Source organism: Erpetoichthys calabaricus, chromosome 2 (assembly GCF_900747795.2).
Source record: "Erpetoichthys calabaricus chromosome 2, fErpCal1.3, whole genome shotgun sequence".
In the NCBI taxonomy this organism is placed as follows: domain Eukaryota; kingdom Metazoa; phylum Chordata; class Cladistia; order Polypteriformes; family Polypteridae; genus Erpetoichthys; species Erpetoichthys calabaricus.
This window is the reverse complement of record NC_041395.2, coordinates 329,297,439-329,309,944: the sequence shown is the minus strand read 5'-3', so window position 1 is coordinate 329,309,944 and position 12,506 is coordinate 329,297,439. Positions and strand designations below refer to the sequence as shown.

The window sequence follows — 12,506 nt, the reverse complement described above, 5'->3', positions numbered from 1 at the left end:
TTATTAAGAAGAAAAGAAAACCTTTTTAAATTAAGTCTTAAAAAGAGCTGTAAAGATATTGACAATAAGCTATGCAAACCCACCAAGACATGCAATCGTTTAAATCAAAGCGCGAGTCGAAAAACACCATCCCATAATATTAGTTAACGATTAACACATTTCTATATGTATTGTAAGCATACAATACAATTGATAATATGTTGCGCTTATTTATCTGGTGTACTGACATTTTTGCGCTTTTAACGGCTGAAATCGAACGTGGTTTGTGCCCTTCAGAATGAAAAGAGTTTGCATTTACCTTTTTAATAAAAGGCGAGCTTTTAAGCCTGAGAAATCACCCCGTATATGCACACGTTTAATTGCACATGTGTAAATATGAATGCTTACACAGTATTAAAAGACACTCAACAAGTACACAGTATTAAAAGACAGTCAACAATTAACGTCATTTACCTTCGTTCCCGCGTTTGACTTGTGCTGTAAATCTCTTCCTCGTTTTCAGTTCATGTGATTACGTAGGAGGCATAATACGTGACTCTGCCTCCTCCATTAGAGTATATGGACAAAAAACAGGTTCCAGTTATGACCAGTACACGTAGAATTTCGAAATGAAACCTGCCTAACTTTTGTAAGTAAGCTGTAAGGAATGAGCCTGTCAAATTTCAGCCTTTTACCTACACGGGAAGTTGGAGAATTAGTGATGAATGAGTCAGTCAAACAGGTTCCAGTTATGACCATTACGCGTAGAATTTCGAAATAAAACCTGCCTAACTTTTGTAAGTAAGCTGTAAGGAATGAGCCTGCCAAATTTCAAACTTCTACCTACACGGGAAGTTGGAGAATTAGTGATGAGTGAGTCAGTCAGTCAGTCAGTCAGTCAGTCAGTGAGTCAGTGAGGGCTTTGCCTTTTATTAGTATAGATACAATATATTACACTGGTCAACAAAAAATATTTTTTGTTTGCTACTGGGAACTTCAGAGCATCTCTTTATTAAGTTTTTTACACTGATTTCATATATGAAATCAGAATTAAGCCAGCATGTCAGGTTTTTAAAATACACATCATTGCCGTTTTGGCACTTTTGAATATCAATATAATATATCATCTCCCTGAATCTGCGTGGGTTTCTTCTGGGGGCTCCGGTTTCATCCCACAGTCCAAAGACATGCAGATTAGGTGCAATGGCGTTTCTAAATTGTCCCTAGTGTGTGCTTGGTGTGTGTGTGCCCTGCGGTGGGCTGGCTCCCTGCCCAGGGTTTGTTTCCTGCCTTGCGTCCTGTGTTGGCTGGGATTGGCTCCAGCAGACCCCCGTGACACTGTAGTTGGGATATGGTGGGTTGGATAATGGATGGATAATATATCAACACGATATCTGGAGTTTAGACTCTGTTCCACCAAAATTGTTTTGATGTGTTCATTCTGAAAACAAACCAGAAGACGATACCAGAGACACGTTAAAGTATTTTTATGTCAATTTACCTCAATATAAAACTGAGGTCAGCATGCCCAAAAATGTTGGAGGCCCTCACTTTTGCGCTTGTACTGCACATCCGTCTCTCTTTGCAAGAACCAACAGTAGTCTCCCATCATGCTCGGAGTGAATTTTTCCAAATATCAGTTTTCCAACACCTTTATATCTTGATGAAATCTTTCCCCATGCTCATCGCTGACATCACTTAGATTTGGTGGAAAAAAGTCGAGATGAGAATGTAAAAAACGCTTTTTCAGTGACATTCGGGCTCCCGTAAGCTGATACGCTTTCAGCAGGTTCTCCACAACCTCAGTATAATTCTCTGCTCTGTGACTGCCAAGAAAATTCTGGACAACCTGCACGAATGAGGGCGCTGATTCAGTGGGCTTCAGTTTCCTTTTGGACTCATCGTCAAGCCTCAGTTCACGGATTTCAGGACCAACAAAAATACCTTCTTTAATTTTGGCTTCATTTTTCTCGAGACCAAACTTTCTTAAATGCATCGCCGTTTCTGTCCATCACCTTGACAGAATTTTCAAAGTAATGGTGATTCTAACGAACAAAATGTTCTGAAATGCAATGTTCTGTTTAACAGTAAAACCTCGAACTACTGCACCGTCATGTCTGAGTTGTGTCATTATGCTTTAGAGTCATATAAGACCTGCTAATCAGTAACAAATATGTTTTCTGCTAATTAAAAATTAATAATTTTTAAATAAAATTAATAATGACAAGGTAAACAACTCACAGCAGTTAGTAACGTGTGGTGAATTATTTATCTCAATGGCATCCCTAGTGGAATTACCGGTATTTATCAAAATGGTTACCCGCCTTTACTGTCCAGTCACCCTAGTTGTCCAAGACCTGGAACATCATAACTAAAAAACGGGACGTGCTGCTGGACGAAAACGGTTTTCAGGTTTGGAGTCAGCGAGTGAAACCTGTAGCTGCGTTCTCCCAAAGTTTCCAAAATTCAGCAGCTCTAACTCAAAAATGGGATTCAACAAAAGCCTGACGCGCAAAAATGATTCCACAGACAAAATATCTTCGTTTTTAAAAGTTTAGTTAAGTTTCAAAGTAAGACAGTTCACACAAAAAAAAAAATTAAAATAGCAAAAAAAAAAAAAGAAAAAATTATAATAAGAAAAATTTAGTTCTAAGCTTAATTTTGTTATATCTTAAATCGTTACTAATCACTTATAATTTCTGAACCATTTCGAAACGGTCAGAAAACTCTATGCTTATCCCATTTCTAAACTTAAAATGGGTTTATCAAGTCCCTCTTTACTGGGACCTGTTCTAAACAAAAACTAGAGCTTATTATCACACTGTTTCTCAGTTATAGCAAGAAGATTATATCTCTTACTAAGTTATAGGGGGAAAAAGACTATACCATTATCTATGACTATGGAAGAAATTCTATTCTATTCAAATAAAGATAGATAGATAGATAGACACTATATAATAGATAGATAGATAGATAGATAGATAGATAGATAGATAGATAGATAGATAGATAGATAGATAGATAGATAGATAGATAGATAGATAGATAGATAGATAGATAGATAGATAGATAGATAGATAGATAGATAGATAGATAGATAGATAGATAGAGCAAACATTAATATGAGTTTAACTCAAAACTTTAACTTTCTAAGATTGGCTCTTACAAAACCTGTTAAAGTAAAGGTGAAAGACTCCCAGTAGCCAAATGCTTGTTGACCAGTGTTATTAATTTGATTTGATTTGTTGTTGATGGTTCTTTAATGTGCATAATATAATAACATAATCCTTGTCTTGCGGTTTACTCCTCAGTTATCCATCACCATATCCGAGTATATGAGAAAGTCGAGGGGAGACCATTCCCGATTTTTTTTATTTCTAAGAACACCGTCAAAATGTTTTGGTGACCTGAGCAGATTAATCTTACTGAGACCTTCAGATATTGCGCTTAGCCAGTCGTGTGTTTGCTCGTTTTGTCTCTCTTTATTGTTTGGATGCTAATTAAGGAAAAAGGAACAACTAAGAGGCCTGAGTCAAGTTAACGGAGGCAAAACTAGTTAATTACTAGTTAGCTAAGGTTCTGCACTGGTATCCCGAAGATTGCCGGTTCAAATCCCCGTCACTGTCAAAAGAGATCCTACTCTGCTGGGCCCTTGGGCAAGACCCTTAACCTGTAATTGCTCCAGGGGCGCTGTACAATGGCTGACCCTGCGCTCTGACCCCAAGGGGTATGCGAAAACTAACAAATTCCTAATACAAGAAATTGTATAAGGCGCGGGCGGCATGGTGGTGCAGTGGGTAGCGCTGCTGCCTCGCAGTTGGGAGACCTGGGGACCTGGGTTCGCTTCCCGGGTACTCCCTCCGTGTAGTTTGCATGTTCTCCCCGTGTCTGCGTGGGTTTCCTCCGGGCGCTCCGGTTGTCTCCCACAGTCCAAAGACATGCAGGTTAGGTGGATTGGCGATTCTAAATTGGCCCTAGTGTGTACTTGGTGTGTGGGTGTGTTTGTGTGTGTCCTGCGGTGGGTTGGCACCCTGCCTTGTGCCCAGTGTTGGCTGGGATTGGCTCCAGCAGACCCCCGTGACCCTGTGTTCGGATTCAGCGGGTTGGAAAATGGATGGATGGATGTATAAGGCGAAATAAAGAAAAAAAAACAAAAAAAAAAAAACTGGTCACTAATTAAGAAGATGGTGAGAATGAACACCTGCAGCCACTGCGGCCCTCCAGGACTGGAGTTCGACACCCCTGCTGTAGAAGTTAAAAATTGAAGAAAAATGGAAACAGGAAATATTAACAAAACACAAACAGACTTTCGCCTTCATTAACGTCTTCACAGACGCGAGTGCAAAATGAGGCCAAGTTGTTTTGAAGAGGGTCTGCTTTTAAAGAGGCTGTGGAGGAAGAGGCGGTGTTAAAGGGGGCGGGGCTTATTCCAGAGGTGGAAGTCACATCAGAGCCCTTCAGATTGAGAGACAGCATGAGAATGACAGCACCCCCCCTGGAGGTCTGGAGTGGAATTACGCTTGATATTTAAGTCCTGAAACCGCCCCCCATACAAACGTGTGTGACGCCGCGTACACCCAGACTAGTGCTATCCTAATAGAAGTCTGCGCACGCCTTGATAAAACTGCGCCACTGCATTCATGCTTGTTATCGGTGGGAATGCCGTGTCACGCATAATAAAGATTGTGTAAAGAGTTGTGTTCTCTTTTTCCAGTTGTCTGCTGCTAACATGTTAGCTTTGATTTTGTTTTGCTTTCGTTATAGAAAAAATGTAGTTGATGAGTATTTTTCATCATAATTTTTATCAATGAAATTAACACTGCCTGGAATTAGCCAATCATGAAACCTGTGAATCTACAGCCCACAAACAGTTACTGTAGATGGACAGGACTCGCTGACACAAAGCCCAGGCAGGACTGGCTAAGACATTCAGAATTGCTCCTCCACAAGGCACACATTCATAAGACACATGTACAGTCCCATAACAGCCCTTGGCGGTCCCTCAGCGTCATTATTTTGGGTACAAGGAATCACAGTTTGTCCTTAGCCACTGTTATGCTTGGCATCTCTGGGGTTTTACCAGTTACAGACCCAGGGGGCATCCCATTGCCTTTGGACAAACACAGAGCTAATCAACCATCAGCACTGGGTTAAAAATAAAAGCTGAACCCAAATCAGTAAATAAGCAAGGTGTCCGTCTCCTCCTGGCCTCACGCAAGCTGCGTCCTCGGGGGAGTGACACTGAAATAATACTTTTAATGTTTTTACAAGCTGTATTGCTGATCAGTCATTTAAGGAGACTCTACTTAGACATCCTTTGGAGGTTACGAGGCAAATTTGGATTAATACTGCGTAAATCCCTCCGAGCCACTGGGATCCACCCAGCTGAATGCAGACCTGTTTATGTCAGAACTGGCTGTCTTAGATCTTCGACTTTAATGAAGTCCCAATGTCAACCTGCCGTGTCCCTCGGGCGGATTCACCTGGAATCACAAGTTTCATCACCCTGCGATTCTGCTTGCATAACACTCCTCAAGTCCAATCCCTCGATATCCGCTGCAAGTGCACAGCCTTGATGTGTTCAAGTGACGTGAAGGGGCTCGGCATGGTGGCTCAGTGGTTAGTGCTGCTGCCTCTGGGATCCGGTATGCTTGGACTACAACGCTTGGTCCTGTGAAGCACAGAGGATGGTGGTCTGCTTTCCAACACCCAACATAATCATAACTTAGGGTTAAAGGGGGGCCTGGGAATGTAGATAGATAGATAGATAGATAGATAGATAGATAGATAGATAGATAGATAGATAGATAGATAGATAGATAGATAGATAGATAGATAGATAGCGATAGGCACTATATAACTCATAGATAGATAGATATGAAAGGCACTATATAACTCATAGATAGATAGATATGAAAGGCATTAGATAGATATAGATATATACATATATATGAAAGGCACTAGATAGATATAGATATATACATATATATGAAAGGCACTAGATAGATAGATAGATAGATAGATAGATAGATAGATAGATAGATAGATAGATAGATAGATAGATAGATAGATAGATAGATAGATAGATAGATAGATAGATAGATATGAAAGGCAATAGATAGATAGATAGATAGATAGATAGATAGATAGATAGATAGATAGATAGATAGATAGATAGATAGATAGATATGAAAGGCACTACAGTATATGATAGTTAGATAGATAGACAGATAGATAGCGAAAGGCACTATATAATATATATCTAGATAGATATGAAAGGCACTATATAACTCATAGATAGATAGATAGATAGATAGATAGATAGATAGATAGATAGATAGATAGATAGATAGATAGATAGATAGATAGATAGATAGATAGATAGATAGATAGATAGATATGAAAGGCACTATGTAACTTAGATAGATAGAGAAAAGCCAAGCAAAATGACACCTTTTATTGGCTAACTAGAAAGATTACAATATGCAAGCTTTCGAGGCAACTCAGGCCCCTTCTTCAGGCAAGATGTAATCAATTAGATAGATAGATAGATAGATAGATAGATAGATAGATAGATAGATAGATAGATAGATAGATAGATAGATAGATAGATAGATAGATAGATAGATATGAAAGGCACTATATGATAGATAGACAGATAGATAGATAGATAGATAGGCACTATATAATATATATATATAGACAGATATGAAAGGCACTATATAACTAATAGATAGAAAGAGAGATAGATAGATAGATAGATAGATAGATAGATAGATAGATAGATAGATAGATAGATAGATAGATAGATAGATAGATAGATAGATAGATAGATAGATAGATAGCAAAAGGCACTATATAATATATAGACAGATATGAAAGGCACTATATAACTAATAGACAGATAGAGAGAGAGATAGATAGCGAAAGGCACTATATAATATATATCTAGATAGATATGAAAGGCACTATATAACTCATAGATAGATAGATAGATAGATATGAAAGGCACTATATGATAGATAGACAGATAGATAGATAGATAGATAGATAGATAGATAGATAGATAGATAGATAGATAGATAGATAGATAGATAGATAGGCACTATATAATATATATATATAGACAGATATGAAAGGCACTATATAACTAATAGATAGAAAGAGAGATAGATAGATAGCGAAAGGCACTATATAATATATATCTAAATATTTGCAGCTGGAGATCCACGAAGGGAGAAAAAATGAATCACGAATCATATATGCAAACTGTATCACAGACCTTCTCTTCCATATCTAAATATATATGAAAGGCACTATATAACTCATAGATAGATAGATAGATATGAAAGGCACTAGATAGATAGATAGATAGATAGATAGATAGATAGATAGATAGATAGATATGAAAGGCACTATATGATAGTTAGATAGATAGACAGATAGATAGCGATAGGCACTATATAATATATATATATAGACAGATATGAAAGGCACTATGTAACTCATAGATAGATAGAGAGATAGATAGATAGAGAGATAGATAGCGAAAGGCACTATATAATATATATCTAGATAGATATGAAAGGCACTATATAACTCATAGATAGATAGATAGATAGATAGATATGAAAGGCACTAGATAGATAGATAGATAGATAGATAGATAGATAGATAGATAGATAGATAGATAGATAGATAGATAGATAGATAGATAGATATGAAAGGCACTATATAATAGATTTCATTATGTCACCTTTATTTGTAGGCACTGTTTGTTAGTTCAGATATGATGAAAAAGTCAACTATTTCCATGGGTTGCACTTACTTTTTCACATGATTGTACGCTTAGTGCAGAGAGCCATTTATCTGGAGGATGTTGGTCAATGTCTTCCTGGTGGGCCTTCAGTACGTGACATAACCAGTGTTGGATTTCCACGGCTTTTTTGTTTTTTTTTATTTTATTAACTCATTCGTTCATTGTTTGAGTTGTTAAGCTCTCAGTTGGTCACTTATGTAGTGCCCGAGTAGCCAACATGGTGGTAATGCAGATTATCTCCATCTCAGCCACTGTCGTTTTAGGTAGCGGCTCAGGTGGCTGCTTTTTCTAGCCCATCTGTTTGCTAGCAGAGGCCCAAACTTATTCTGCACATTTTTAACATCACTCATTCAGCAGCTGTGTTAATCACCTTTATTTTTGGACACCTCTGCCAGGTATAAGAAAGTAAACACTATCTGAATTTGCCATGTTTGTAATGATCATAACTGCATGTGTCATGTTGCAGAAGGTGCACAGTAAGAAGATAATAAATTTGACAAATGAGACGAGAGACCATTCAGTCCATCAAGCTTTTTACTTTAGCTAAGTGCTAACATATGGTGGGGCAGACTGGGCCCAGTTCATACTTAAAATTGCTCCAAGTGCCACTGTTGTAAATATCCACCAGAGGGCAATATAACTCAGTCATTTAAAAAGATGACCCAGAGGGGGTATAATATAAGAAAGAGAGAGAGAGAAGGGGGTTTCTGGGGGTCTAATTAATACAAAGTCATTCAAACTGTTTACTGGCTTCCATGTAGTTGCTAGTGACTATGCTGAAGGTCACAACTGAGGTGACTTTAGGGGTCATGGAGTAAGATGTTTTCTTGCTAAGGTCACTCAATTGCATGAGTTTACAGTTTTCTCACTTCAAAGTTCATTTGTCATTTCTGGTTTCTTTGACTTGTTCCTCAGCTACAAGTTTGGGTGCAGTTTTAGGTTTTGTCCCATCACATCCTGCCCTACTCTGCTTTGTTTCGACTCCCTTTTATGTACCAGTCTTTCTGTACCTATTCACTTGGTTTCTTCATAATAATATCAGGTTGAGGTTTAAAGGTCCCTGACGTTCCACTCCTTACCACACTACTTGGTCACTTATTTACCCCATGTCTGTGGTGTCACGTGTGCATGCATGAGGGGACACCTGAAGGGCTCTGCCAACCACTGCAGGACAAGAGGGGGCGCTGATACTAAAATCTTCACCATTCTCATCCGCAGCACCAAGGCCCACTTGACAGAGGATGCATAAGCCCACCCCTTCCAGGTGTAGAGGTATTTCTTTAGACCAGCAACTGGAAGAAGGTTGTCATTTTGACCAGAGACCTCCCACGTGACAGAGCTCTAGACAGACTTCCAGACACTCGAGAAGAGCAGCGCTTGGTAGTGAAGCCTTTGTTGTGCACATGCACACCTTGTCTTTATGGCATACTCTTTTGCTTATTAAACAGGAATCACCAGGCTGGTGCCCCAACCATTATCTTGGCATCACTCCCAACTGTGTTCCACCCTGTGAAGAAAAAAGTTCTGAGAAATCTGCCCTTAACAAGTTTGCAACGGTGTCCATGTGTTCTTCCCGAATAGCACATTTTTAAATTAACAACTGGCATCCACTCTACTAATTCCCTTTCCTTTAAATATTTTGATCGTCACCTCAAGATCTCCATTTGCTTAAACTTAAGAGGTTCAGCTCACTCGATGAAGCAGGAAATTGGAGGTGTGATGATGAATATTGTTAGCGCATATGCCCCGCAAGTTAGGTGTGCAATGGAAGAGAAAGAAAATTTCTGGAGTGAGTTGGATGAAGTAATGGACAGAGAGTGGTGATTGGAGGGGATATCAATGGACATGTTGGTGAAGGGAAGAGAGGAGATGAGGAGGTGATGGGTAGGTATGGTGTCAAGGAGAGGAATGAAGAAGGTCAGAGGATAGTGGATTTTGCCAAAAGGATGGACATGGCTGTGGTGAATACGTATTTTAAGAAGAGGGAGGAACATTGGGTTACATACAAGAGTGGAGGAAGATGCACACAGGTAGATTACATCCTGTGCAGAAGAGTTGATCTGAAGGAGATTGAAGACTGCAAAGTGGTGGCAGGGGAAAGTGTAGTTAAGCAGCATAGGATGGTGGTCTGTAGGATGACGTTGGAGATCAAGAAGAGGAAGAGAGTGAGGGCAGAGCCAAGGATCAAATGGTGGAAGTTGAAAAAGGAAGACTGCAAGGTTGAGTTTAGGGAGGAGGTGAGACAGTCACTGGGTGGTAGTGAAGAGTTACCGGACAGCTGGGAAACTACAGCAGATGTAGTAAGGGTGACAGCAAGAAGGGTGCTTGACATGACATGTGGATAGAGGAGGGAAGAAAAGGAAACCTGGTGGTGAGATGGGGATGTACAGGAGAGTATACAGAGGAAGAGGATGGCAAAGAAGAAGTGGGATAGTCAGAGAGATGCACAAAGTAGACAAGAGTACAAAGAGATAAGGCGCAAGGTGAAGAGAGAGGTGGAGAAGGCTAAAGAAAAGGCGTATGATGAGTTGTATGAAAGGTTGGACACTAAGGATGGAGAAAAGGACCGATGGGTGAGACAGAGGGACTGAACTGGGAAAGATGTGCAGCAGGTTAGGGTGATAAAGGATCAAGATGGAAACGTACTCACAAGTGAGGAGAGTGTGTTGAGCAGATGGAAAGAGTACTTTGAGAGGCTGATGAATGAAGAGAATGAGAGAGAGAAGAGGTTGGATGATGTGGAGATAGTGAATCAGGAAGTGCAATGGATTAGCAAGGAGGAAGTAAGGACATCTATGAAGAGAATAAAAAATGCAAAGGTCGTTGGTCCAGATGACATACCTATGGAAGCATGGGGGTGTTTAGAAGAGATGGCAGTGGAGTTTTTAACCAGATTGTTTAATGGAATCTTGGAAAGTGAGAGGATGCCTGAGGAGTGGAGAAGAAGTGTACTGGTACTGATATTTAAGAATAAGGGGGATATGCAGGACTGCAGTAACTACAGGGGGATAAAATTGATAAGCCACAGCATGAAGTTATGGGAAAGAGTAGTGGAAGCTAGTTTAAGAAGTGAGGTGATGATTAGTGAGCAGCAGTATGGTTTCATGCCAAGAAAGAGCACCACAGATGTGATGTTTGCTCTGAGGATGTTAATGGAGAAGTTTAGAGAAGGCCAGAAGGAGTAGCATTGCGTCTTTGTAGACCTGGAGAAAGCAAATGACAGGGTGCCTCGAGAGGAGATATGGTATTGTATGAGGAAGTCGGGAGTGGCAGAGAAGTACGTAAGAGTTGTACAGGATATGTACGATGGAAGTGAGACAGTGGTGAGGTCTGCGGCAGGAGTGACGGATGCATTCAAGTTGGAGGTGGGATTACATCAGGGATCGGCTCTGAGCCCTTTCTTATTTGCAATGGTGATGGACAGGTTGACAGATGAGAGTAGACTGGAGTCCCCGTGGAGTATGATGTTTGCTGATGACATTGTGATCTGTAGCGATAGTAGGGAGCAGGTTGAGGAGACCCTGGAGAGGTGGAGATATGCTGTAGAGAGGAGAGGAATGAAGCTCAGTAGGACCACCAAGACAGAATACATGTGTGTGAATGAGAGGGAGGTCAGTGGAATGATGAGGATGCAAGGAGTAGAGTTGGTGAAGGTGGATGAGTTTACATTCTTGAGATCAACAGTACAGAGTAATGGGGATTGTGGAAGAGAAGTGAAAAAGAGAGTGCGGGAAGGCTGGAGTGGTTGGAGAAGAGTGTCAGGAGTGATTTATGACAGACGGGTATCAGCAAGAGTAAAGGGAAGGTCTACAGGACGGTAGTGAGACCAGCTATGGTTATATGGGTTGGAGACGGTGGCACTGACCAGAAAGCAGGAGACAGAGCTGGAGGTGGCAGAGGTAAAGATGCTAAGATTTGCAATGGGTGTGACGAGGATAGACAGGATTAGAAATGAGTACATTAGAGGGTCAGCTCAGGTTGGATGGTTTTGAGACAAAGTCAGAGGGGCGAGATTGCGTTGGTTTGGACATGTGCAGAGGAGAGATGCTGGGTATATTAGGAAAAGAATGCTAAGGATGGAGCTGCCAGTCAAGAGGAAGGCCTAAGAGAAGGTTTATGGATGTGGTGAGAGAGGACATGAAGGTGATGGGTGTAACAGAGCAAGATGGATAGGACAGGAGGATATGGAAACAGATGATCTGCTGTGGCAACCCATAACAGGAGCAGCTGAAAGAAGAAGAAGAAAAAGTTGTCTCCGGTGGAAAATGAATGAGTGAATAAACATGTAATACTTTAGGTTTACTGCCCAAATGGTTAATGATTTGGCTGATTCTGTGTTATTTGTCCTTCTTAGTTTAGTATCATCTGCCAACTTAACTGTCTTGTTGAGAGGCTTCTTCTATAAAATGCTTTAACAAAAGTCTGTGGCTACAAGTTTTATTGGTGTAAGTGTATAAAATAAAAGTGCAGTTTGTACAGATATGTGGCAACAGGTTTGGCAGGGTACCGTCACATAGGAAGCCCCCTGTGAGAGAGGGAGATTCCTGCACTTGCCTCTAAAGGGTGTAAAGCTCTGCCTGGGTGCTGCCATATCATACAGATAACAGGCAGAGGCATCAGTGTAGAAGAGATGTACAAGTCTGGTTATAAACATGTAATGCTCCCTTGTGGCACTAGCGGGCAGGGTACCCAGCAGAGGGTATCTGAC

At 40.4% G+C, this 12,506-nt stretch overlaps 1 protein-coding gene across 3 annotated transcripts in view; it reads left to right on the top strand.

Moving 5' to 3' along the window:
• osbpl5 (oxysterol binding protein-like 5) overlaps positions 1 to 12,506 on the top strand; it is a 277,145-nt gene that overhangs the window by 122,083 nt on the left and 142,556 nt on the right. The gene's annotated exons all lie outside the window — the stretch shown is intronic.